Source organism: Lissotriton vulgaris, chromosome 6 (genome assembly GCF_964263255.1).
Source record: "Lissotriton vulgaris chromosome 6, aLisVul1.2, whole genome shotgun sequence".
NCBI classification, from domain to species: domain Eukaryota; kingdom Metazoa; phylum Chordata; class Amphibia; order Caudata; family Salamandridae; genus Lissotriton; species Lissotriton vulgaris.
Window position 1 is genome coordinate 1,451,557,689 of NC_141694.1, and position 23,283 is coordinate 1,451,580,971.

Below are 23,283 nucleotides of genomic sequence, written 5' to 3' on the forward strand. Positions count from 1 at the left end.
GCAGAACACCTCCCAGTAGTGGATGATCAGATTGCCGACCTCCTAAGCAGAAGGTGGCAACAAATACCGGAGTGGGAACTTTATCCCCATGTTCTCCTTCCATACTTTCAAGAATGGTGATTCCCACAAACAGATCTGTTCTTCACAGTGGACAACTCAAAATGCCCAAGCTTCGCCTCCAGGTTCCCACACCCTCTATCCAAAGGCAATGCCCTAGAGATCAATTGGTTAGGGATATTTGCCTACAGTTTTCCACCTCTCCGTCCATTTCTGGTTCAGAGGCTCAGGCAAACATCCCTCACACTGATTCTAGTGGCACCCCCTTGGGCCCATCAGCCGATGTTCACGACACTCTTAGAACTGTCATTAGTTGCACATCAAAAGCTACACCTCAATTCCAGCCTTCTCACGCAGAACCATGGAGAAGTCAGACACTGAAACCCCATGGAGCTCAATCTAGGGATTTGGCTCCTAAAGTCATAGTTTGGTTATCCTAACTTGCCTCCAGAATGTATAACCATTCTTAAAGAAGCAAGGAAACCTACTAACAGAGCATGCTATGCATTTAAATGGAATTTTTTTTCTATATATTGTACTACTTAAAATATTGATCCACGAGATACAGCCACACAAAATATAATTTGCTACCTTCTGCATTTACAGCGTGCTGGTCTAGCCTACACTTCTATTCGACTGCATCTTGCAGCAGTAGTTGCATATTTGGAGAACAGACAACATATATCCTTGTTCAAGGTTCCAGTAATTAAAGCCTTTATGGAGGGCCTTAAGAGAGTTATACCACCCAGGACGACTCCAGCACCAGTTTGGAATCTGAACATTGTGCTTACACGGCTCATGGGTCCACCTTTTGAGCCATTACACAACCATCCCCTACAGTTTCTTTCATGGAAAGTGGCCTTCCTCTTTGTGATCACTTCATTGAGGAAAGTTGGGGAGCTACAGGCTTTAACCTCAGAAGAACCCTTCTTTCAACTTCATAGACACGAGTAGTTCTTCGCACCAACCCAAAATTCCTTCCCAAAGTTGGTTGCTGCTGTTTTTTTTATTAATCAGTTTAATTGCGTGTGTTCTTTCCTCAACCCAATTCTGTCGGAGAAAGAGCTCCTAATATTCTTTGTCAGAAGAGCCTTACTATACTAGATTTAAAGAACAAAACAATTCAGCAAAACAATTGTTTGTTGCATTTGCTATACCTCAGAAAGGCAATCTCATCTCTAAATCTGGTAGTGCAAGATGGATTGGTAAATGCATTCAAACATGCTAAACAAACTTTGTAAAGTAAACCACGCCCCCAAATCTGAAAAAGACTCACTCAACTACTTACTCTGTGTGTGGGTGCTAATGCAATAGATCTCGCATATGCAATCAATTAAGCTATTGGCAATATAAATGTCTACAAAATGGCACAGGAGCTTTTTTTCTTTATATTTTCTGATGCAAGATTAATCAAAAAAAAAAAGCACCAACGCCTTTGATTTCTAAAGCAGGTGGGGTTGAAGCAATACGGAGTGCTCGGATGGAGGAAAGCATTATAGAGGGCTTGAGTGGGTGGGAAGCAGTTCAGAGGGCTAGGGTGGGAGCAAGCAATACAATGGGCTCAAGCAATGCCCGATCGTGCCAGTAAGGAGGCAGCAACATGGGTAGCAGAAGCAACATGGAGGTCTGGAGGGTGGGGAAACACAGAGGGCTGGCAGAGAAGCCCATAGGCAAAAGAAAAACGTGGAACGCAGGGCGATAGAAGCACACAGATGAGCAAGAGCAGCATGGAGAAGGGAAGATGCACACAGGTGAGAAAAAGCACTGTGGAGGGAAAGCACATGGATGTGGGAGAGCAACACAAGGGCTGATGGGAGAGAAACACACAAGAGAGACAGCTGGGCAACCGACGCATTCTTGTGGAGTGCTTAAGCAAAAAAGTTCCCTAAAAGTGAGCAGTGGAAGGACACCAGTAAATAAGCTATGCTTCAAGGGAGGGAGAAACATGCTGGACAAGGCAAGCCATCAAATAAAAAGCAAACGAGTGACAATGCATACCAGTGGTAAACAATTAGGGGGCTTTCAGCCTATTGTAAGATCTGGTAAACTGACAGTAGGCATTTTGCAACAAGAGAGCTTTTCTGTCTGTTAGGTTTGATGTATAAAGGAAATTGTTTTCCTGTGTAAACTTTTTGGTGTTCTGCTCGTGAAGATTTCCTTTCAGGAACAGGATTACAAGTAAGTAATCTTTTTTTTTTAATGTAAAACCATTGTTATTAGCTGGTAATTAGTGCTTTGATGTGTCCAGTTGATCAACCATGCCATCAGTCTCCTTCATTTCCCCCTTAGCCTACACCCATAGGGCAAAGACAACCATAAAGAAAATGGGATGTAGAGTATTTCTAAGGATTTTGTTTTAATTTGACAAACACAAGAAATTCTCTCACCCTCGGTTACTTACAGAGTAGTTTCCTGGCAGAGGTACGACGTAAAAAAGGCGGTGTATTATTGAATAATTTTCTGGTGACAATTTTCAGTGTTCATTGCAACAGGGCAAAGGCTTTTGTATTTGCTTAGTAAATGTATATACTCTTTGTTGTTATTTTCAGGGTATCATCCTAAGACAGCTGACATACTTTCTACAAGCAGGGTTACATGGCCACACTGTTAGAGACTAACTAGCAGCTGAGACTAACCACCTTACACAATTCCCTTGTTTTCTGCCCATTCTATCCATGGTGGGTGCTACCCTTCTGTTATTTTTCACACTTTCAGAAGAGAAAGGCCTCTATGCAAGTGTAAGAACACATTTTTAAGAATGCCAGTACATGGGTGGACTGGACAGCCTTTTATGCCTCACTGTTTGTAAAATGTGGCACAAATGTGCCACCACAAATTATGTCCTAAATGGTGGTGACACAGCATATTGTGAATTGAGCGGGGTTATGACTAAGGCGAACATCTCACTGAGAAAGAGGAGTAACTTATTCTTGTGTGGGTTTGCTAATGTTTATCTCCTTCTGCCAACTCTTGCCCATTCAACTTTGAGGAGGATCCCTCAGTTGCTTTTGTACTTTTATACTTATGTGGCAAAACCGTGCTCTTCATGATTTGTTTGTGTATGTTATCTTTCCGAATTGTATATGGAAATAATTTTGTAGTTGATGAACACCCACAATATAAACATGTGACTCTTAAATTGTATCCTTCTCAACTTGTGATATATTTGTCTTGTTCTGTATTTTTCAGGTTGTAGGAGGCCTAGATATTCACAAAAAGATGGTTGTAGATGTGTGACTCGTCAGAGTACCACCCAACACTTCTGCTTTCTTCTCCATCTCTGAAGATCTGCTCAAGACGTCCGGCAATGCTCTCTGTGTATTTAAATGGAAGTATTTTTCTCTGTGAAGCCACATTTTCCAACATGAGCCTCATGAAGCCAACTAAGTGTTATTGAACTGCAACTCTCTCAATAACCCAGTGTAGCACTTTAAAGTCTGAAGGACAGCAAGATGGAAAGAGCATATCAGTGTGGTGGAGAAAGGGAAGGGGTTTGGCTTTTATTTATTTTTCTTCTTTTATAACAAGGAAATATATATATATAGCTTTCTATATGTAGTAGTTAGATGGGCTTTAATTTAATATACTTGATTCAGAAACAAAACTAGAGTACAAAGTGCCAAGCAGAACATACAGTTCAATTTATGAATATCAATCCTTACTTTTATTTCACACAGTTTTATATATAGTAGAAGAATGTAAGCTTTTATCTGCTTGTTTGGTCGGTTTTCTTTTCTTTGTGACGTTTGAGATGTCTATATAATGACCAGTTCATGCAGCATTGCTTCTTGAACAATCTGACATAAGAGACGTGTGTTTTATTTATGCTTTTTCATATATTACCAGGGACTGTGTCTCTTTGCAAGTAGCTTTAATAATTCATAGTATGAGAGAAAGTAGTTTAATACCATGCCAAGAGTTTAATCCCTATGTGCATAGAATAACTGCTGAGTGTTTACATTTGGACACTTATCTGTTACCAAATGAGCTGGTTGCACAGTTGCATAAATGGAATATCCCTAATTATTTGTAAATGAACATATTTCAGGGCGTGTTTTATATAAAACTGATATATACATGAATGGTTTTTCTGTAATTGGTTGATTATAGTTGGTCTTAAAATTGTGCTGAATTTCCAAGTATGCATTTTATGCATTATTTGGTGATATACATTTTTAAATGTTTTGTTTTACAATTAAGGTTATTATGCTTAAACCACAATCTTCCCCCTCCACAAGAAACTACTGCAGGCAGCATGAACAACTGGTAATATTTAATAAATATATGTATATTGGGTTGAGTGGGGAATATCTTGCTAAACCATAGGTGGGTGATGTAACACCTGGCAAGCAGGTTTGGTTCTAAATTTGTCCATATCATGATTTGTAATTGTAGGTAGTTTGATACATTTGTGTGATATAAAAGTAGTGATCACGTTCCACAAGTTCCTATTATTCCTTCACATTTCTGCAATGGTACTATTGGCTGGAAGATGAAAAATACTACATATTTTTAGAGCAGTACATCTTATATATTGATGATTCTGTTAAAAATTTTATTTAATCAGCTTGGAAGCGGTGGATTTTACATACCCACTTAGATCAACTGCCTGCCTGCCATAGCTGTTCTTCAACTGAGTGCTGCACATCATAGGCTCTGTCTGTGAGAGAGAAATCTAGGTGCTTGATGTCCTTGCATGACATGGAGTTTTGCATGTAGATCGATTTGAAATGCTCCTCTTGTTTACATAATTTGCATATTTTTAAAAATATAATGTTGCCAAATTTTGGTAAATGGTAATGTTGATACCGAAAATCTCCACTACATGTACCTTTATTCCTCAGATCAGTGCGTGGTTAATAAATCCCAGCCAGTGGTTGTATCTGTCAGTGTCAACTGCCATGTGCTCTGCTTCATGGGGGAACTAGTCATTTTTTTTTTTTTTGTGAATTTTTTTGTACATAAGTATTTGTTATGAACATTTTAGCAAATGCTTTCTATTTCTCTTGCTTGTGCATATCTTGGCTGGCGTTCTAGAAAATAGTGCAAACAACTTTCCTTAGTGGGGATGAATTTTTTAAGGTTGTGTGGGGAAGACTTCTGTTGAATGTTAGTTTTCCTCTGCATGCTGCATAATATGTTGTAGAAACTTTAGGACCCTTCATTCTGTATGAATTAAAAAAAAAATTAAAGTAGTTTATTGTGTAGTTTATTTTGTGAATGCATTACCATACTTTGGATGTTCTTATGTCTTATTCCTTCATGTTTTACAAGCGTTGGCAGGAATGTAAAAAGCCAAGAATCTTCTTGTCAAGTAAAATATTATGTTCGAGGTATGTGTGCTGTAGATCCACATGCTTTGCATACTCCTGCCATCTTGTGTTGGGTCCGGATGTTTGCAAGTTGTTTTTCTTCGAAGAAGTCTTTCCTATTCGTGAGGCAAGGTGACTCCTCCCTTCAGTGATAGTGCGCATAGTCATTGACTCCATTGTTGGATTGTTTTTTTCCGCCATCAGGTTTGGACGTGTATTGCTTCACTCTGGTTCGAAACAGTTCTTCGGGTTCCCCTCAACGTGCAATCCTCTCTACCCTTGATGGTATTGTTTTGTACGTGTTTTCCACTTTTCCGCGTATTGTTTCAGAATCTACTTTCCGATCAACAAGCTTTGCAGGCGGCCTTTGGGCCTAACCACGTCGGATCAGCTCTGTCGATGGAACGGACACCGTTCAAATTCTGCCCTCAGTGTCGTGCGCAGTATCCGCGCACTGACTCGCACAAGGTGTGTAACTTGTGCTTGTCTCTGGAGCACAAGGAAGAAGACTGCGACGCTTGCAGATCATTTTGATCAAAGAAAACTCTTCGCAATCGTCAGGCTCGACATCGAGAGTTGCAGCATCAAAGTATTGAAGACACGCCGGACATCTTCGGTGAAGATTCCGGTCAAGAGGATGTTGGTGCATCAGCGGCAGAGGAGGAAGAAGCCTTCACCTTGCAAGACACTGACTTGGAGCTCGAGATAGCCCTTGCTGCTGGACAGCTGCCGCAGGGACAAGGTGGCGTGAGTGTAGAAGACCCCTTGCTCCACAAACTCACCCAGAAAAAACATAAGGCGTCGGCACCACCTCTGCCTTCTGGCCAAGGTCTGCAGTGAGACCATGTTTCCGATGCCCCGCCTCCAGGCCCGGCTATGAAACAACCAGTCAAACCTTCCAGCTTGATATAGAGTCGGCACAAATTCTTGTCTGAACTGATGCCTACCTGTTCCAAACACAAATCCGGCCCAGAGCTGTAATCCTCCATGCCAAAAGTCAAGCAGCCTTCAGAGCTGAAATCCTCATTACCCAAAGGCTAACACACGTCCGCACTGGATACTCTAACGCCGAAAGATGGTACTTCGGATCCGAATTTAGACATTGTTCGACCGAAAGTGGATCCTAAGCAAAATAAGTTGTATATTAACCCTGAGGCTGGTCAGATTCATACCAAACTACCTCAGAAACACAAGCTTCCTGGTGGGGACACTCCTTACAAGATCCCTTTAAAGAAAAAGTCTGTTGCGACCAGTCCTTTTCATCCACTACCATCACCACCTCCTTCTCCACCTTCAAATCCTTTGCACATCACACCACTGGATTCTCCACAATCTCATCCTTTTGATGATGATGGGGGTCATATTTACCAATTAGATCTCTGGGAGGATTATACAATTTATTCTTCAGCAGATAATGATCCAGACCGTAATACAGGGCACACTAGGATGAAATGGAGCAATTGCTTCAATATCTCCCACAAGAACATAAAGCTAAAGCGCAGGGTTTAGTAAATGAGGGTAAGCTAATTTCGAACTCCTCTAAAAGGGGTGCTCTAGATGATGCTGATACTGCAGCTAGTGAAGTTAACACTAGCATTTTGCTAGGGAGACATGCTTGGTTAAGGATCTCTGGGTTTAAGCCTGAGGTCCATCAGTCCATTCTTCACACCATTTGACCAAAAAGATCTTTTTGGTCCGGAAGTAGATCAGGAACTGGAAAGATGAAAAAGGACACCGAAGCAGCCAAGTCCATGGGAGCGCTCCAGTGTCCTTTAAACAGAGGTTCCTTTTGTCGTTCCTTTTACCAAGCAGGGTCTAAAACCACATCCTCAGACCAGAATATTTCCATCTACAAGAGTAACAACCAGGCCTCTCCCTTAATAGGCTTTTTTCGCGAAGATTTCAGGGGGAAACAACTTTAAATGTAGGGGTAAGGGAAACACACCTATCACCTCCCCTTCCCCGAATAAGCAGTGGCTTACACATGTCCCCCTGCCTCGCCCCCCCAGCCTCTTCCCCCCCCCCCCCCCCCCCCCCCCCCCCCCCCCCCCCCCCCCATACAACACCTGTCTGAGGAAGACTTCAACAATTTCTCCCCATTTGGAAATCTATAACAGAGAAATGGGTGTTTTGAATTATCCAACATGGCTATTGCCTGGAGCTTACCACCAATCCTCCACAGATTCCACCTCTGTTTCACAAACGGTCTTCAGACCACTTGCTCAAACAAAAAAGTGCAATCTTTTACTAAAAGGAGTCATAGAGCCGGTCCCATTACAGTACCAAGGTTCAGGAGTTTTACTCTCTGTATTTTTTGATTCCCAAAAAAGATGGGTCTTCAAGACCCATTCTAGATCTCAACTACATATACTATTGGAACATTTTCTCACGGTGACACTCCCAACAGGTGGTTCCACTCTAAAATAAAGGATATTTAATGTCTACCCTAGACCTAAAAGACGCATACTTTCATATTCCAATTCATCCAGCTCATCGCAAATACCACTACCAATTCAAAGTAGTCCTGTTTGGAGTGACCACAGCGCCCAGGGTATTTACCAAATGCCTGGCGGTAGCCGCAGCTCATCTCAGAAGACAACACATTCACGTCTTCCTCTACCAAGACGACTGGCTCATGAAAGCCGGTACTCACCAAACTGCCTGTGACACTTTCAGACCACAATAGATCAACTCATCAATTGGGTTTTACAATCCATGCACAAAAGTCGCACCTACACCCTTCACAAACGCAAAATTACTTGGGAGCCACTCTAGTCACAGCCAAAGCTCTATCCTCCCAGTGTAGCCAGAATTCAAAAAATTAAACCTAACAAACTAGTTTCAATCCAACCACACATTACCAGATCGAGTTTTCATGCAACTGCTGGGAATGATAGCATCTTGCATAGCAATCATACCTCATGCAAGACTTCACATGCGTACCCTACAAGTGCTTAGCACGACAGTGGAATCAGCCGCAGGGTTGATTCATTGATCTAGTGTTGGTAAACTGCCACACCCATCGCTCTCTGCAGTGGAACCAGTGCTTAATTTGTGCAGGAGCTTTCAGATGCTAAGCACCTGCACTTTTTAACTGGGCTATTGGATTTTTCTTCCCAGTGAGATGAGCCCAATATTTATTAAAAAGAAAAGTGCCTACCAGTCCTGTCTTGTGTCATCCTCCTTCCTGCAGGATGGCCCACCCTGGTCCAGGCATGATGACTGTATCACGTTAGTGATGTCAGTAGTGCACGCCTGCCTTTCAAGGAGCGTTCTCTTTCGCATTGGTTAATTATTACAGTTGAGGGTGGGCTGATGGGTGAGCTGCGGGCAAGGCAGACTGGGTCCTGGAAAGTTCCGGTCTCCGCAATAACCTTAATACGACATTGTCTAAGTAATAAAGTGCGTAGCTGCTTTCTATTAACAACTCACATGCACAGAAATGAAAAACCAGCAGAAGCAGGCCATGAATTATTCCTTTTGACTTGTCATTTGCATTGCATGCTGATGTTCTTGGCCTGGGCCAACCAAAACACATTATTTGCCAGCGATCTAATAGAGCCAGTGCCAAGGAGACTGCAGGTCATAGGTAAGAGAGTAGTAGATAGTACTAAAACAAGTCGCTAATTAATCTTGAACTGATTTACTATTGTGTCCTCTTCACCAATTTCTTTGCAGCAAATAAATGTAAAAGTTAACTGTCAACTCTGCTTTTTCAAGCTCAGAACCTCATGACTCAACGGCCCTTTTCCTCTGTAACACCTGACCTCCCAATTCATGGGTTACCAGAGTAAATTGCCAGTGCTTTTCCGCATAAGTAAACCAGCATGTTTTTCTTTTTGCAGAATCTGCCACTTAAAAAGGGCAATTTACAGCACTTGTCTGCAGCTGCAGTACAAGTTTTAGGCAGAACCCAGTGACACACGTATGGACAGAAGTTCTTGCAGGTTATCTATGTTTGTGTTTCTAGCGCAAATTGGTTCACTGTAGGACCCCTGGCTCTAGCATCTCCATGCTTGTAGTAACCTTAGATGTAAATCACGCAGTTGAATGATTCTGACAGGCCTTGTTTGAGAACACAAAGATATTTTAAATTTGCGCATTATCTTAAAGGCCCGGACTGTGCCATGTTTCATGTGGCAGTTTCCCTCTGCACTGCTTCCCCACCAACACAAGGCAACATCAAGTGAATACAACACTCTTCAGGCAAGCTGCTTGGAGAACCTCCAGGCTCCATGGCAACTGATGGCGTTAAAATGAGTGACTTTTTTTTTTTAAAAAAGGGGTAGTTTCACATTGAAAAATTGTTCTTTTAAGCTTGAAACTAATTAAAACAGCAGAATGTAAACAATGCACGCTATATTTGTGTTTTGGTCCAATACAAAAATACCACTATCACGCTCGCACACATTTTGTGCCCCTTTCACGTAATTTACACTAGCGCACCCACAGTTATCTTCTGGCTGCCTGGCCTTTTTATCATTCGGCAAAGGATGAATTAGCACTGTTTCTGTTGTAAGTAATTTGTGGCTGCTTAACTTGGAATTTCTCAGGAGGCTGGAAGGGAGAGGGTTGGTTTGCTGTTGCCTTGAACATTCATTGCCACTTTTTCTCACAGTTTACCCGATTTGAAGCTTGGAATGGTTAGAGGTGACTGGAATGTTTTGCTTATATGAAGTAATGCTAAACAAAATCAGACATTGCTTGGCGATAAACAACTTAGAGGACCTTATTAAGCAGGAAATTAAATATGAACAGCAATTGCAAAAAGAGCTCAACTACAACTTTTGTCTATGAAGTATTGGTGTGGCTCACCTACAAATCATAGATTGTATAAATATTATATATAATATCACAATGAATCATGTCTTGTTCTCTGTGGTAGGGCCAAGGCTGCTGCTGTATTTAGGGTGCAGCGGTTGCAAGACATTACGTTATGATCGCATATTGCGACTGCGAGCCTGTGTTCCTACAAGTCCATTGCATTGATTGATGCTTCTGTTTTGGAGGGTCAGGTCCGGTTGCAGCTAGGGAGAAGGGGTGGGGTAGTCAAGTGTGAATGTTACATTCCAGAATAAGCATCATCAGAAATGAACAGGCGGGCTTTAATTTCAGTTTACCCGGGTCTGCTTGCTATAGTACTGGACTCCAGGTAGGAGCTCTGTCCTTCGCATGGCTCTCTGCCCACTGCCGAGCACCTGCAGGGGTTCTGAAAGTCAGATCCTGTCAGCCTGTGTATACAGAAACTAATAAGGCCTTGATGGGCTTCCTGTGGGCTAGGGATGTGGATGTGAGATGTCATGGGTGTGTGGTGCTCAATCTCCCACCTCTCTTGGTGGATGTGTGATGTTTTCAGACTTGCACCCCTGTGGGTGACAGGTGCCTCCTCAGGATCTTGCTGTGTCACAGCTTGGCCCATCTGTGCTTCGATGACATGTGGCTAGTGACTGACCCTCAGCCACAGGTGCACAGAACAGTGTATAGACGTCCTGTAGTGCATCCTTGTGGTGATGCACATGGCTTATTTCCTGACCTTTCAACCTGTAGATTTTGGTCTAACCCTTGTTATGGCATGTTCAGCAATACTAGGTGTGGGTGGGTGGAGCCAATAGAGGAAGTGGGTGAAGTCTGTGGAGTGAGTAGGTGGAGCCAGGAGTGTGTGGGTGTGGCCACCCTAAAAAAATGAGAGTACCTGCACTGATATTTTAGGAATTAAGCACTGGGTGGAACCCACAAAATGTATCAAAAGGATGTTTTTATCTACCCTATTCCACAGATCGTGCTCACAGCAGATGCATCTTTAATAGGTTTGTGTGCTCATCTCCAGATTTACACAATACAGGGTCTCTGGATTGACACATCAGCGATCTAGAACTTCTAGCAATCTTTCTAAGGTCTAACAGGGCCTTCTATGGTCTAGCATGGGACTGTGCTCCCTTAGAAGAGTGGACTGGTCATGAATGCTGAACCTGGGTCCCCAGTTCCAAATTCGGCAGCTCCGGCCATAGTGCCACATTTTCACCCCACTGAAGACCATACTGCCCCACTGAGAAAAACTTGCACTAATTTCAGCTACAACCCAAATGTGCCCCGCAATAAACACCTGGATTCGACTCATTTCAAATTATGCACTAGACAAGAGTAATGTCCTGCGTAAGGGAACAAAGTAAACACATCCTGGAAAAAGCAAACCCTTATTGTTAATGTAAGATTAAGTAAAAAATTGGTAGGAAATTAGAAAATCCGTCCAAGCTGTAGTGACTTTAAAACTGGTTCACGTGAGGGTGAGAATCCATCGCCACTCCTATATCTCTCTTTTAGCTACCACTTGTAACAAAAGCCCCACTGCATAGGTGTGGGGGGGGGGGGGTGAGGGGGGCTACTGTGTTTAGACACAGTTTTTGGGGGAAGGGATTTGCTACAAAAGTGTTGAGCCCTGTTGCATTCTACTCTGTAGTAGGTGGGGCAGTTGTGGAGGGGCAAGTTAGTGGGCTTATGCCCCTGCTACAGCGCTTCTGGGCACTGAAGTCTGATTGCAACTCCAGCAAAGCACTCGGCTGATACTGTTTATATGATGGATTATGAGACTAAACAAGCTGGGTAATAGTGAAGCTGCTTGTATAAACACGAGTGAAGTTTTGCCATTGTTCTGTGTGGGTAAACGCGTCAAAAGTGGCCAGTGGCTGATAGATGTGGTTACACTGCAGGTATGAGCTGGGGAAGTCTCAATCAATGGCTTGACTCCCATGGCAACCTTAGAACCAGATGGTAGAACAGTGTTGAGGTTCCATTATGTAGGTAGGGGGTTAAGAGAGCTCTAGGCAGCTGGAATCTGGGACTATTCTGACGACACACCATTTTATGACCTGTCTAGATTCACTTTTTCACATTCAGAATTGTGGAGCCCGACAGTGGGCTTTGCACAATTCCCTTCAACTGTATGCTTGCTAGGCAAAATTCTTGATTACTGAAAAGGACTTGATGACTCTGGTTGGCTACAATGTCTAACGTGCAGCACACAGTGTGCCGGTTAATGTTTCTCCCTAAAGAACATGCTTTAGCAGTTGCTACATGTTTCTGCGCTAAACTAGATTATTGGAACAGCCTTGGTTTATCGAACTGTGCATTGGTAAAATTAAAAACTGACCAAAAATAATACATGGTAACTTGCCGAATTAAAAAGAAGCGACCCAAACTGTAAGTGACCTTCACTGCCCGTGAATTAAGCCAGAATTACATTTTAGGTCTCTGACGTCTAAAGTCTTTTATTTCTTCGATTACCCATGACTGGCCCATTTGCAGCATCATTTTAATAGTTGTAATAGGAACGTGCAATGATGCAATGTGTTCTGTTTAGAGTCAGTTATGGCTGTAAAGTGGCCCGATCAAGTGTGAAACGTTCACCCACGCCTTGCATTTCAACCAGCAGTATATTTATGTTCGAGGCATATGGGCTGCAGATGGTACATTATGAATAGATCGCCATCTGGTGTTGGGCTCGGATGATTGCACTTTGTTTTTCTCTTGGAGAGTCTTTTGTCTCTTGGTGACTCCTCCCTTGGTTGGTAGTGCGCATGGGCATCGGCTCCATCCTTAGATTGTTTTTTTCCGCCATCGGGTTCGGATGAAGATCGAGACGCTCCAGATCAACTTCAGAAGAAAGTGATTTTCGGCGCGTATTCCCTTTCCAATTCGACGGTATTGTTATTCGAACGCGTTCATTTCCATTCCGACGCGTTACAAATTCAAAATAGAAGAGAAAAACTTGGATCTACGTCGAAGAACAGGAGGCCTTTCTCGACGCAGTCAAGCCCGGAGTCCATGGAAAGGACTCCATTCAAAAAATGTCCAACGTGTGGTGCTAAGTTGCCACACAAGGACCTACACGAGGTGTGCAACCTCTGTCTATCGCCTGAACACGAATCCAGGGACTGCGAAGCCTGCGCAGCATTCTCCTCCAAGCTAACTATTAGAAATCGTCGAGCTCGAAGACACGAGGTTTCCAGAATGCAGGCGGAAGCGATCCCGGAGCTGTTCGGAGACTAACAAATCGAGGAAGAAGAGGACCAGTCGGGGTCGGAAGGGGACCAGTCGGAGGTTGAAGAACTCATCGAGCAACAAACCGTGAGTGACGACGTCCCCTTACCGAAAAACCGACCCCGTGCGGTAACGACCCCGCCCTCGGGCCCGGTCAAACCGCTGAAAAAAGTTTCCGACGCCCCGCCCTCGTGCCCGGCAACGAAACCGAAACACTCGGACTCCCACCATGTCGGATCCGAGAAAAGGGCGACCTCGACTTCGGCACCGAGGCTACATACAAAGGAGAGCTCGGTATCGAAACATTCCATGTCGAAACATAAATATGACTTATCGCCCAAGAGACACTCGATACCAAGAAAGTCGGAATCGAGCAAACATTCGGTGTCGAAAACAACAAAATCTGACGATCGAAAACAAAAACACCTCTCGGAGCCAGGTCCCTCGGTACCGATTCAGGAGCAACAGACAGATCCCAAACAAAAGATCTTGTTTATTGATCCACAAACTGGGAAAGTGGTCACGAAGAAGAGAGAGTGAACAGTCAGAAGATAAACCTCTTCCTTCAAAAAAGAGAACAATGGGGACGAATATAACTCCTCCTGCTTCTCCTCATCCTAGAGTAACACCCTCTTCTCCTATTCCTCACAATAGGCCAAATATTCCTACACCTTCCACACCAAGACCAGCTACACCTCAGTCAGATGTAGACAGCGATCTAGGGGAGGGAGAACCTCAAGGGGATGATGAAACTATCCCAGATGAGGAGGATCCATGGGAAAATTATGATGTAGGGTCAGATGAGGACAACGACCCAGAGCTATATCCCTCAAAGCCTTCACCACCTGATGATAACACAGGGTTTGTGCAGCTCATTAATAGGGCAGCAAAATATCATAAGGTAGATATACATACAGAACCTCAAATAGAGGATTTCTTGTTAGAGACTCTACCCAATGCACAGAGAACATCAGGTACTCTTCCTATGTTGAAGGGTCTTCTTACTCACACAGATGAAATATTCGAAAACCCAGTGAGAGCCAGGGTGTTAAACCCAAGAATTGATAAAAAATACAAAGCGGCTCCAAAGGACCCAATATTTATTAGAGGGCATGTACCGCTAGACTCGCTGGTGGTCTCAAACGCTCGTAAAAGAGCAAACTCATTATCTACAGGAGAGGCTCCTCCACCAGATAAAGAGTCGAAGTTAATAGATGCATCAGGTAAAAGAGTAGCATCACAGGCAGCGAATAGCTGGCGTATAGCCAATACACAAGCACTACTCGCACGTTACGAGAGGGCACATTACGATGAGTTAGAAAAACTTCTTACACATCTCCCAAAAGAACATCAGAAGAAGGCAGACCAATTAATACAGGAAGGTAAAATAATAACAAATACTTCCATTAAATGTGCATTAGACGCAGCAGACACTGCAGCAAGATCGATTAACACTAGTGTCATGCTAAGAAGGCACGCATGGCTTAGAATCTCAGGATTCAAACAAGAGGTACAAACAGCCCTACTGAACAAACCATTTGATCAGAAGACATTGTTTGGTTCAAGCACAGACGAGACATTAGAAAAAATGAAGAAAGATACGGAAACGGCTAAGTAAATGGGAGCATTGCAACAGCCAACACACAGAGGTTCCTTTCGTAGATCCACCTATAGAGGGGGCTCAAAAAACACAGGAACGAATCAGCAATCCACATCTTTCACACCCAGAGGTAATTCAAGAGGTAGTTACAGAGGTAACAACAATAAGGGTAGAGGCCGCGGAAATAATAACAACCGCAACGCCTCAACACCAAAACAGTGACTTCATAGAACTCCCCCCAGACCACATAACACCGGTCGGGGGACGTCTATCACAGTTCCTACCTGTCTGGGAAAACATCACGTCAGACAAGTGGGTGAGACAAATTATCCAACATGGTTATTGCCTAGAACTCACAGCTACCCCACCAAACATCCCCCCCAAACAGCGTCCAATGAGTCAGGATCATCTGACATTGTTAAGAGAAGAAGTGCTAGCACTTCTACAAAAGCATGCAATAGAGAAGGTCCCAAAAGATCAACAGGGCACAGGAGTATACTCTCTATACTTCCTGATCCCCAAAAAGGACGGGTCACTACGACCAATATTAGACCTCAGACCTCTCAATGCTTACATAAATTCAGAGCACTTCCACATGGTCACGCTCCAACAAGTACTCCCTTTACTGAAGAAAGGGGACTTTCTTTCTACACTGGATCTAAAAGACGCTTACTTTCATATCCCAATTCACAAAGCCCACAGAAAATACCTAAGGTTTGTGTTAGAAGGACAACACTATCAGTTCAAAGTCCTTCCATTCGGTGTCACAACAGCACCGAGAGTTTTCACAAAATGCCTAGCTGTGGTAGCAGCACACCTAAGAAGACAACAAATACATGTCTTCCCATACTTGGACGACTGGCTAATAAAGGCCAAGTCAAAGGAAGAATGTCTTCACAACACACAGAAGACAATTCAATTGCTGCACCACCTAGGGTTCACGGTGAACTACAAAAAAATCACACCTGCAACCAAACCAGATTCAGCAATACCTGGGAGCTACAGTAGACACAGAAAAGGCAATAGCATACCCCAACCCAATCAGAGTACAGACAATGGTCGGGTTAATACAAAGGTTTCAACCACAACACTCACTACCAGCACGAGTGTTTATGCAACTATTAGGCATGATGTCCTCATGCATACTGCTAATACCACATGCCAGACTACAAATGCGCCCACTACAAGAGTGTCTAGCGACACAGTGGAATCAGGCTCAAGGTCAGATTACAGATCTGGTGTTGGTAGACGACCGGACGTATCGCTCTCTGAAGTGGTGGAACACAGAAAACATTTCCAAGGGACGGTCGTTCCTAGAGCCAATTCCACAAGTGATAATAACAGCGGACGCATCGCTCTCCGGATGTGGAGCGCATATGGACAGATACACAGTACAGGGGAAGTGGAGTGTGCAGCAAAAGAAACTGCACATCAACTACCTAGAGCTATTAGCAATATTTCTAGCACTAAAAGCTTTCCAAATGCAAATAACAGGCAAAGCAGTCCTGATCAGAACAGACAACATGACTGCAATGTATTATATTCAAAAACAGGGGGGAACACACTCTCTCCAACTGTCCAGACTAGCACAGGACATATGGAGATGGGCCATTCCTCAAAAGATCTACCTGTTAGCGGAACACCTACCAGGAGTTCAAAATCAAATAGCAGACATCCTAAGCAGACAGTCAGAGCAAGTACACGAATGGGAGCTGCACGACCAAATACTACAGCCATTCTTCCAAAAATGGGGGCAACCAGAGATAGATCTGTTTGCCAATCATCAGAACGCAAAATGCAAAGAATTCGCATCCAGGTACCCACACCAAAGGTCCCAGGGCAATGCACTGTGGATAAATTGGTCCAACAGATTTGCTTACGCGTTCCCTCCTCTACCACTAATTCCGTTACTGGTTCGGAAACTGCAGCAACATTCAATGACAATGATACTAGTGGCACCCACGTGGGCAAGACAGCCGTGGTTCACCACGCTGCTACAACTCTCACAAGTACCACATCAAAAGCTAAGGTTATTACCCATGCATCTTACACAGAACCATGGAGAAATAATGCACCCAGATCCCAAACAACTGAACCTAGCGATCTGGCTCCTGAGGTCATAGAGTTTGGGTATTTAGATTTACCACCAGAATGCATGGAAATCATTAAACAAGCATGACGTCCTACCACCAGAGCATGCTATGCAGCAAAATGGAAGAGGTTTGCTATACACTGTAACAGTAAGCACATCAACCCTCTGGACGCATCCACTAAACAAATCATTTGCTATTTGTTACACTTACAGCAATGTAACCTAGCATATACCTCTATCAGAGTTCATCTCGCAGCCATAGCGGCGTACCTACAAAACAGGCAACATCTGTCACTGTTCAAAGTTCCAGCAATTAAAGCTTTCATGGAAGGACTCAAAAGAGTCATTCCACCAAGAAGACCACCTTCCCCTGTCTGGAATCTCAACATAGTGCTTACCAGACTAATGGGGCCACCATTTGAACCTATGCATAGGTGTGAAATACAATTCCTCACATGGAAGGTAGCCTTCCTCATAGCTATCACGTCACTTAGAAGAGTAAGTGAACTGCAGGCTTTTACGATTCAAGAACCATTTATGCAGCTACACCAAAATAAAGTGGTTCTTAGAACAAACCCAAAATTCTTACCGAAGGTTATTTCAGCATTCCACATCAATCAGTCAGTGGAATTACCGGTTTTCTTTCCAAAACCACAAACAGTAGCTGAAAGAGCCCTACATACACTGGATGTTAGAAGGGCCATATTGTACTATATAGAAAGAACACAAACTTTCAGAAAGACAAAACAGCTATTTGTTGCGTTTTCTCCCACACATAAAGGCAATCCCATCTCCAAAGCGGGCATTGCCAGATGGATTGTAAAATGCATTCAAATATGCTACTTAAAGGCAAAGAGAACATTAACTGTTCCTCCTAGAGCTCACTCTACACGTAAACTAGGAGCATCTATGGCATTTCTGGGAAACATTCCACTAGATGACATATGCAAAGCGGCTACCTGGGTTACACCGCACACCTTCACAAAACACTATTGTGTAGATGTGCACACAACACAACAGGCTAGAGTGGGACAAGCAGTATTAAAAACATTGTTTCAGACTGTTGCAACAGACACGGGCGACCACCGCTAGGGAGAGAACTGCTATATAGTCTATTCATAATGTACCATCTGCAGCCCATATGCCTCGAACGGAATATGCTACTGACCAGTGTGCATCTGTTCTTGGCATAGAGGGCTGCAGAGTGGTACATGCCCTCCCAGCCTCCCCGGAAACCTGTGTCTGTTCCAACATTATCTTATTTAGATACACTTACATGGGCACTCTTATCTGTATTCTACTATACTACTCCATCTAACCCTACTATGGCAAAACAATCTAAGGATGGAGCCGATGCCCAAGCGCACTACCAACCAAGGGAGGAGTCACCAAGAGACAAAAGACTCTCCAAGAGAAAAACAAAGTGCAATCATCCGAGCCCAACACCAGATGGCGATCTATTCATAATGTACCACTCTGCAGCCCTCTATGCCAAGAACAGATGCATACTGGTAAGTAGCATATTCCTTCTGGGTTTTCTAATTCCATTCTTATGATGGTAAAAAATAGAAGCTACAAATCCGAGCATGCACATTACTTTTGATTAAAAGCCAGGAATTATGTGCAATTGTCACAAGTGATGTGAAGCACCTGCAATCTGCGTTCTTTATTCCTTGTTTTGCAACAGCAGTCAAAATCCATTTTCCTTTGTTGTACTTATCAAAACAGTGCCTTTGAGCAAGAGCCATGGGAAGGATGTGGACCAGCAGTTTTCATGGGTCATCAAAGACAGAATGGCTCCCATAGGCCACGTGTTTACATTCGACTCCTTGTTCGAGTGAGGGTTGATCTTTTCAGCTGCGGGTATTTTAACCAGGTTTGGTTTTCCTATTTGCATTTTGGTACTTGTAGTCCTGCAGTGTATAACAGCAGAAACAAAAGAAGGAAGGGCTAAAGATCTTTGCCTAGTCGTGCTTGCCCCTGGTGTGAAGCCAGTCTGCAAAGCGTAGCAGAGCTTGCCCTGTTGTGAGACACCAAACTCTGCTGTTTGCCGGTTATTTCTTACCAAGCCACAGTACCTCTTGCTGTAAAGCCACCTTCAAACACAAGAGTACAAAATGCAAGGACGACTGAATACTATGAAAAACAAACCAGGCCAGAAGTCTGCCAATAATTACCAACCAAAGAGCCTTTCGTGTCTGCGTAGTGGCAGATGTTTTAAAATATAGGAAATGTTAGCAATAAAAATAAATACGCGTATGTGCAAACTTCAAAGAATACCTATGAAGAATGTAAGTGAACTGCAGCCAGCGCCCTGTGCTAGCCAGAAGCAAGAAAAGGGCGGAAAGAAGAAGTGCAGTTGAAAAAACATATGGTCCATACTGAAAGGATCCATGCAGTAGGGATAGTCGGCGGGGCAGGAACAAAACAATCACAAGGTGGCACAAATTTACACTAATCACCAACAAAAACTAGAATTAGTAAAGGCGCACCAAGTAACCAATGAAAAGCGGTGAGTGTGTTCAAAATCCACAGACTAAATACAGCATGCTTCGCAGAGCAGCTCATGCACGCTGACTCAAGGCTCGACAAAAAAGCACAATGCTTCTGTAAACCGTGTGTGTCTGTTCATTTGCATTCCGCTTTTCATGACAAAGCAAATTCTGGTATACCACTATTTTCATGTACACTTATTTTTGAATCTATATAGTGTTAAAGCATGTCCAGCGAAGTTAAACATGATTCAGACAAAAGAATGAAATGTAAACATTAGTGCAACTCAAGAGAAGAGAGAAGATTATCTCTTAGAAGAAAAGGAAAAGTGTAAGAGGGCATGGAGTGAGCAGCTAGATTCAGCGCTCCTCACGGCAGGGCCCAATTTGGCTCCATCCTGCCTAATATATGCCTGCCTGAACTAAAATCTTCCCTACCTGGATGTAACTGGACAGGACGCACATTGATGCCTGTAGGATCCACAGTTGAACGTCCCTGAAAAGGTGCTGAACACAACACCAGCTGCAACCTTCCCTGAAGTCAAAATGGCAGCGACGGCAGTCTTGGTTTGAAGCTGTGTCCCGCGTGGGACTGATACCTGTACCTCTGCCTGGGCTGGCTGGTACCTCTGTCCGAAATCGATGCCGGGCTGAAACCCCCACGGCAAAGGAGCTTGCCTGAACCTGCATTGCCCCAAGAGCACCGGAGGTAGGAGAGACCCTGGCAGCAGCCACGGCACATACTGCAATGGGGACAGTTGCAATAGAGAAGTGCGACCCAGAGTCTCAAGAGAAAAGCGGCAGTGAAGAAACCAAATAAAAAACACCTGCAAAGAGGAGAGGCAGCCCTGGGCGAACAGTGATCCTTGGAGTAATGCCCGGAAGGTGCTAAGGGAGGGCCCAGGGAGAGGCCCAACTTCACCACAAGCGGAGAGCTGGGGACGGAGGCCCGGCCGCAAAAACAGATGGGCTATTCTATGATCTGACGCAGGACCAATCAGGTGTAATCGAGACCCTCGATGCACTAAGAGGAGGATGCCGAGGGTGAGCCTAGAGATTGGGCATAAAACCCAACCGGTTTGAAGACACGGAAACACTTGTATTTGAACTAAGCGCCCACTGAAGGAGCCAAGCAAGAGGGCGATGCAGCAGCGGGCACTACGAAGTTGAGCAAAGCACTGCATACCGGTGAGGAAACTGCCTAATCCTCAAACCAATCGTGCTATTTCCACCCACTAAAGTTGACAGGGACCCTGCTGGTTTGATTTGACAGATGCTGCGAACGAGGACACACAGAGGAAGCCTCGGGTGCTGAGACCACCAGCATAGCAGAACAGAATGGGCAAATCCTCCAGAAGGAAGGATCCTGAACAGGAGGAACCAAACGAGCCAAATGCGTCCAGCATGGTGGCTCCACCAGTGGCAAACTCAGCTGAGGGCCCTACCCTGCAAGATATATTACACACTATCACTGCAACTAGGGAAGCTTTAGAGCATAAAATAGATACTATCGGCACTGATCTTAGCCTGCTCATGGATGACCATAAGAAGCTGAAGATACAGTAGCCTCTAATGAATGCGCACTAGCTGAAATGTCCCCGAATATAGCAGTGATGCAGAAATGCCTACATGGATTCCAAGGTAAAATTGCTAGAAAACCGAGCAGAAGATGCTGAGAACCAGTCGCGCCACAATAACGTTCGCATCGTGGGCATGCAGGAGAAAATTGAATGGACAAACACAGCGCAATATCTTGAGAATTGGCTGCGAACCAGCATTGTCCCCAAGGGCATATTTACATTTTTTGAGTCCCTACCAGACCTCCCCTGCTGGGAGCTCCACCTCTCCCAACAATTGCGCGCCTTCTCCACTACAAAGACCGGGACTTCATCTTGGATCAAGCGTGCACAACTGCGTATATTTCCGGATTACTCCAGGGAGGTCCAGCGACAAAGGGCATCCTATCAGGGGATCAAAAAGGCACTTAGACAGATGGGCTTCCAATATGCAATGATCTTCCCAGCTAAACAGAGGGTAATGACGCCAAGCGGAACCAGGTTCTTTCAAACCCTGCAAGAAGCATGTGATTGATTTAAAACGCAGACCTGACCAAACACTACAGAACTTTGGAAGTGCACTGAACATGTATCCTGAGCATGCACTGTGGCATATGACAGCTAAGTAGGAGGGCCCGGCCGCCTGTAAACAACATCACGAGGTACCCCCAAGCTATAGACTGTTGTGGGTTTCTTCCACAAATTTTCTGGATCAATACCATGGTTTGGAGGACTAGCAGGTGACCTCTACAGGGACTCTTCGATGCTACTGTTTGAGACGCTCTGGGCAGAGTTTGGACCACAGTCACACTTTTTAATACATAGGTCACCAACGACCGCCATTCACAAGCACTGGCAACAGAGACCAAAGAACCCCCACCACAGCAGACTTGCTACTATATGGCCCTATCAGAGGTTACTATCAAAGCAGTGTCATGTCTATACAAAGCGCTGCACTCAGATGGACTACGGCCACTGGAGAAACTACGTCTCCAGTGGGAGGGTGACTTGGGCATACCCGTGCTGACCAAAAACTGGGACACTGAAAGTATCCAGAAACGCACGCTTCAAACTGATAAACTATTATGTCCTACACCGAGCATATCTGACCCCCGAACCCATAATTAGCTATTTTCTGGTGGAGGACGAGACCTGCGCATGATGCGGCACGCTCCAGGCCCACATACTATATATGTTCTGGGACTGTCCCCAGCTGCAGGAATTCTGGAAACAAGTAGTACAAACAGTGAGCAAGGTTATAAATAAAAAAAAACTGACATGCACCCCGGCCCGCTGCCTCCTGGGCTGGTTCCCCCATTCATCAAAAACTAAGGTCACAAGCAGATTTCAAGACCTAGCCTATATCTTGGTAAAACAGGAAATAACCAGGAACTGGAAGACGAAGGGGGTCCTAAGATAGCAACCTGGCATAAGGAACTCCTGAAATGGGCGGGATGTGAGGCATGAGTACTGATGCGGGAAGCTAAAAGAGGACTGCGGCACATAGAGATAACCAGGGCCTGGGAGACCCTAGTGCACGATCTAGAATACTCCGCACCAGAGCCCTCGGATGACAAAAGGGAAGCAGCGTAAAGAGAACACTCCTGACATCAACACATTAACGGCTAACATATGCACAATTAACAACCACCATGATACTAACCAGCATTAAACTACAATGGAATCACCCTGCCCTGCTCACACAACTAAAATGCTGATGACACACATAAACCCAGACCTTTACAAGAGCTCTTACTGTTACGATGACTCGGGGAGAGGGTGGGACGGGGTTAATTAGCCCCTTCGCTGCCCCTTCGCTGCGGTGGCGGTGGCTGTGGCTATTCCGCCGCAGCGCTAAGGGAGTGGGGCGGTCGCGCGGCGGTCCCGTGCTTGTGACGGAACCGCTCCGTCACAGCTCGCGGGTGAGCTGTGCTTGTGACGGAACGGTTCTGTCACGAACGCGCCCGCTCAATGGAACGCGCCGCGCAGGCGCGAAATCAGCGCCGCGCAGGCGGGCCGTGACTGAACCGTTCCGTCACTAGCACAGCTTACCCGAGGCTTGTGACGGAACGGTTCCGTCACAAGCACGCAAGGGGTTAAAGTTATAAATTTATTATCACTGGAGCACTCCGATTGA

At 44.5% G+C, this 23,283-nt stretch overlaps 1 pseudogene across 1 annotated transcript in view; it reads left to right on the forward strand.

The window, feature by feature from the left end:
• Positions 1-5,252, forward strand: part of LOC147708984 (calcineurin subunit B type 1-like) — a 189,325-nt pseudogene extending 184,073 nt beyond the window's left edge. Inside the window, exon 6 of the transcript XR_015296667.1 lies at positions 3,247-5,252. The product of XR_015296667.1 is annotated as a calcineurin subunit B type 1-like (transcript). The remainder of the gene's footprint in view (positions 1-3,246) is intronic.
• The last annotated feature ends 18,031 nt before the right edge of the window (positions 5,253-23,283 follow it).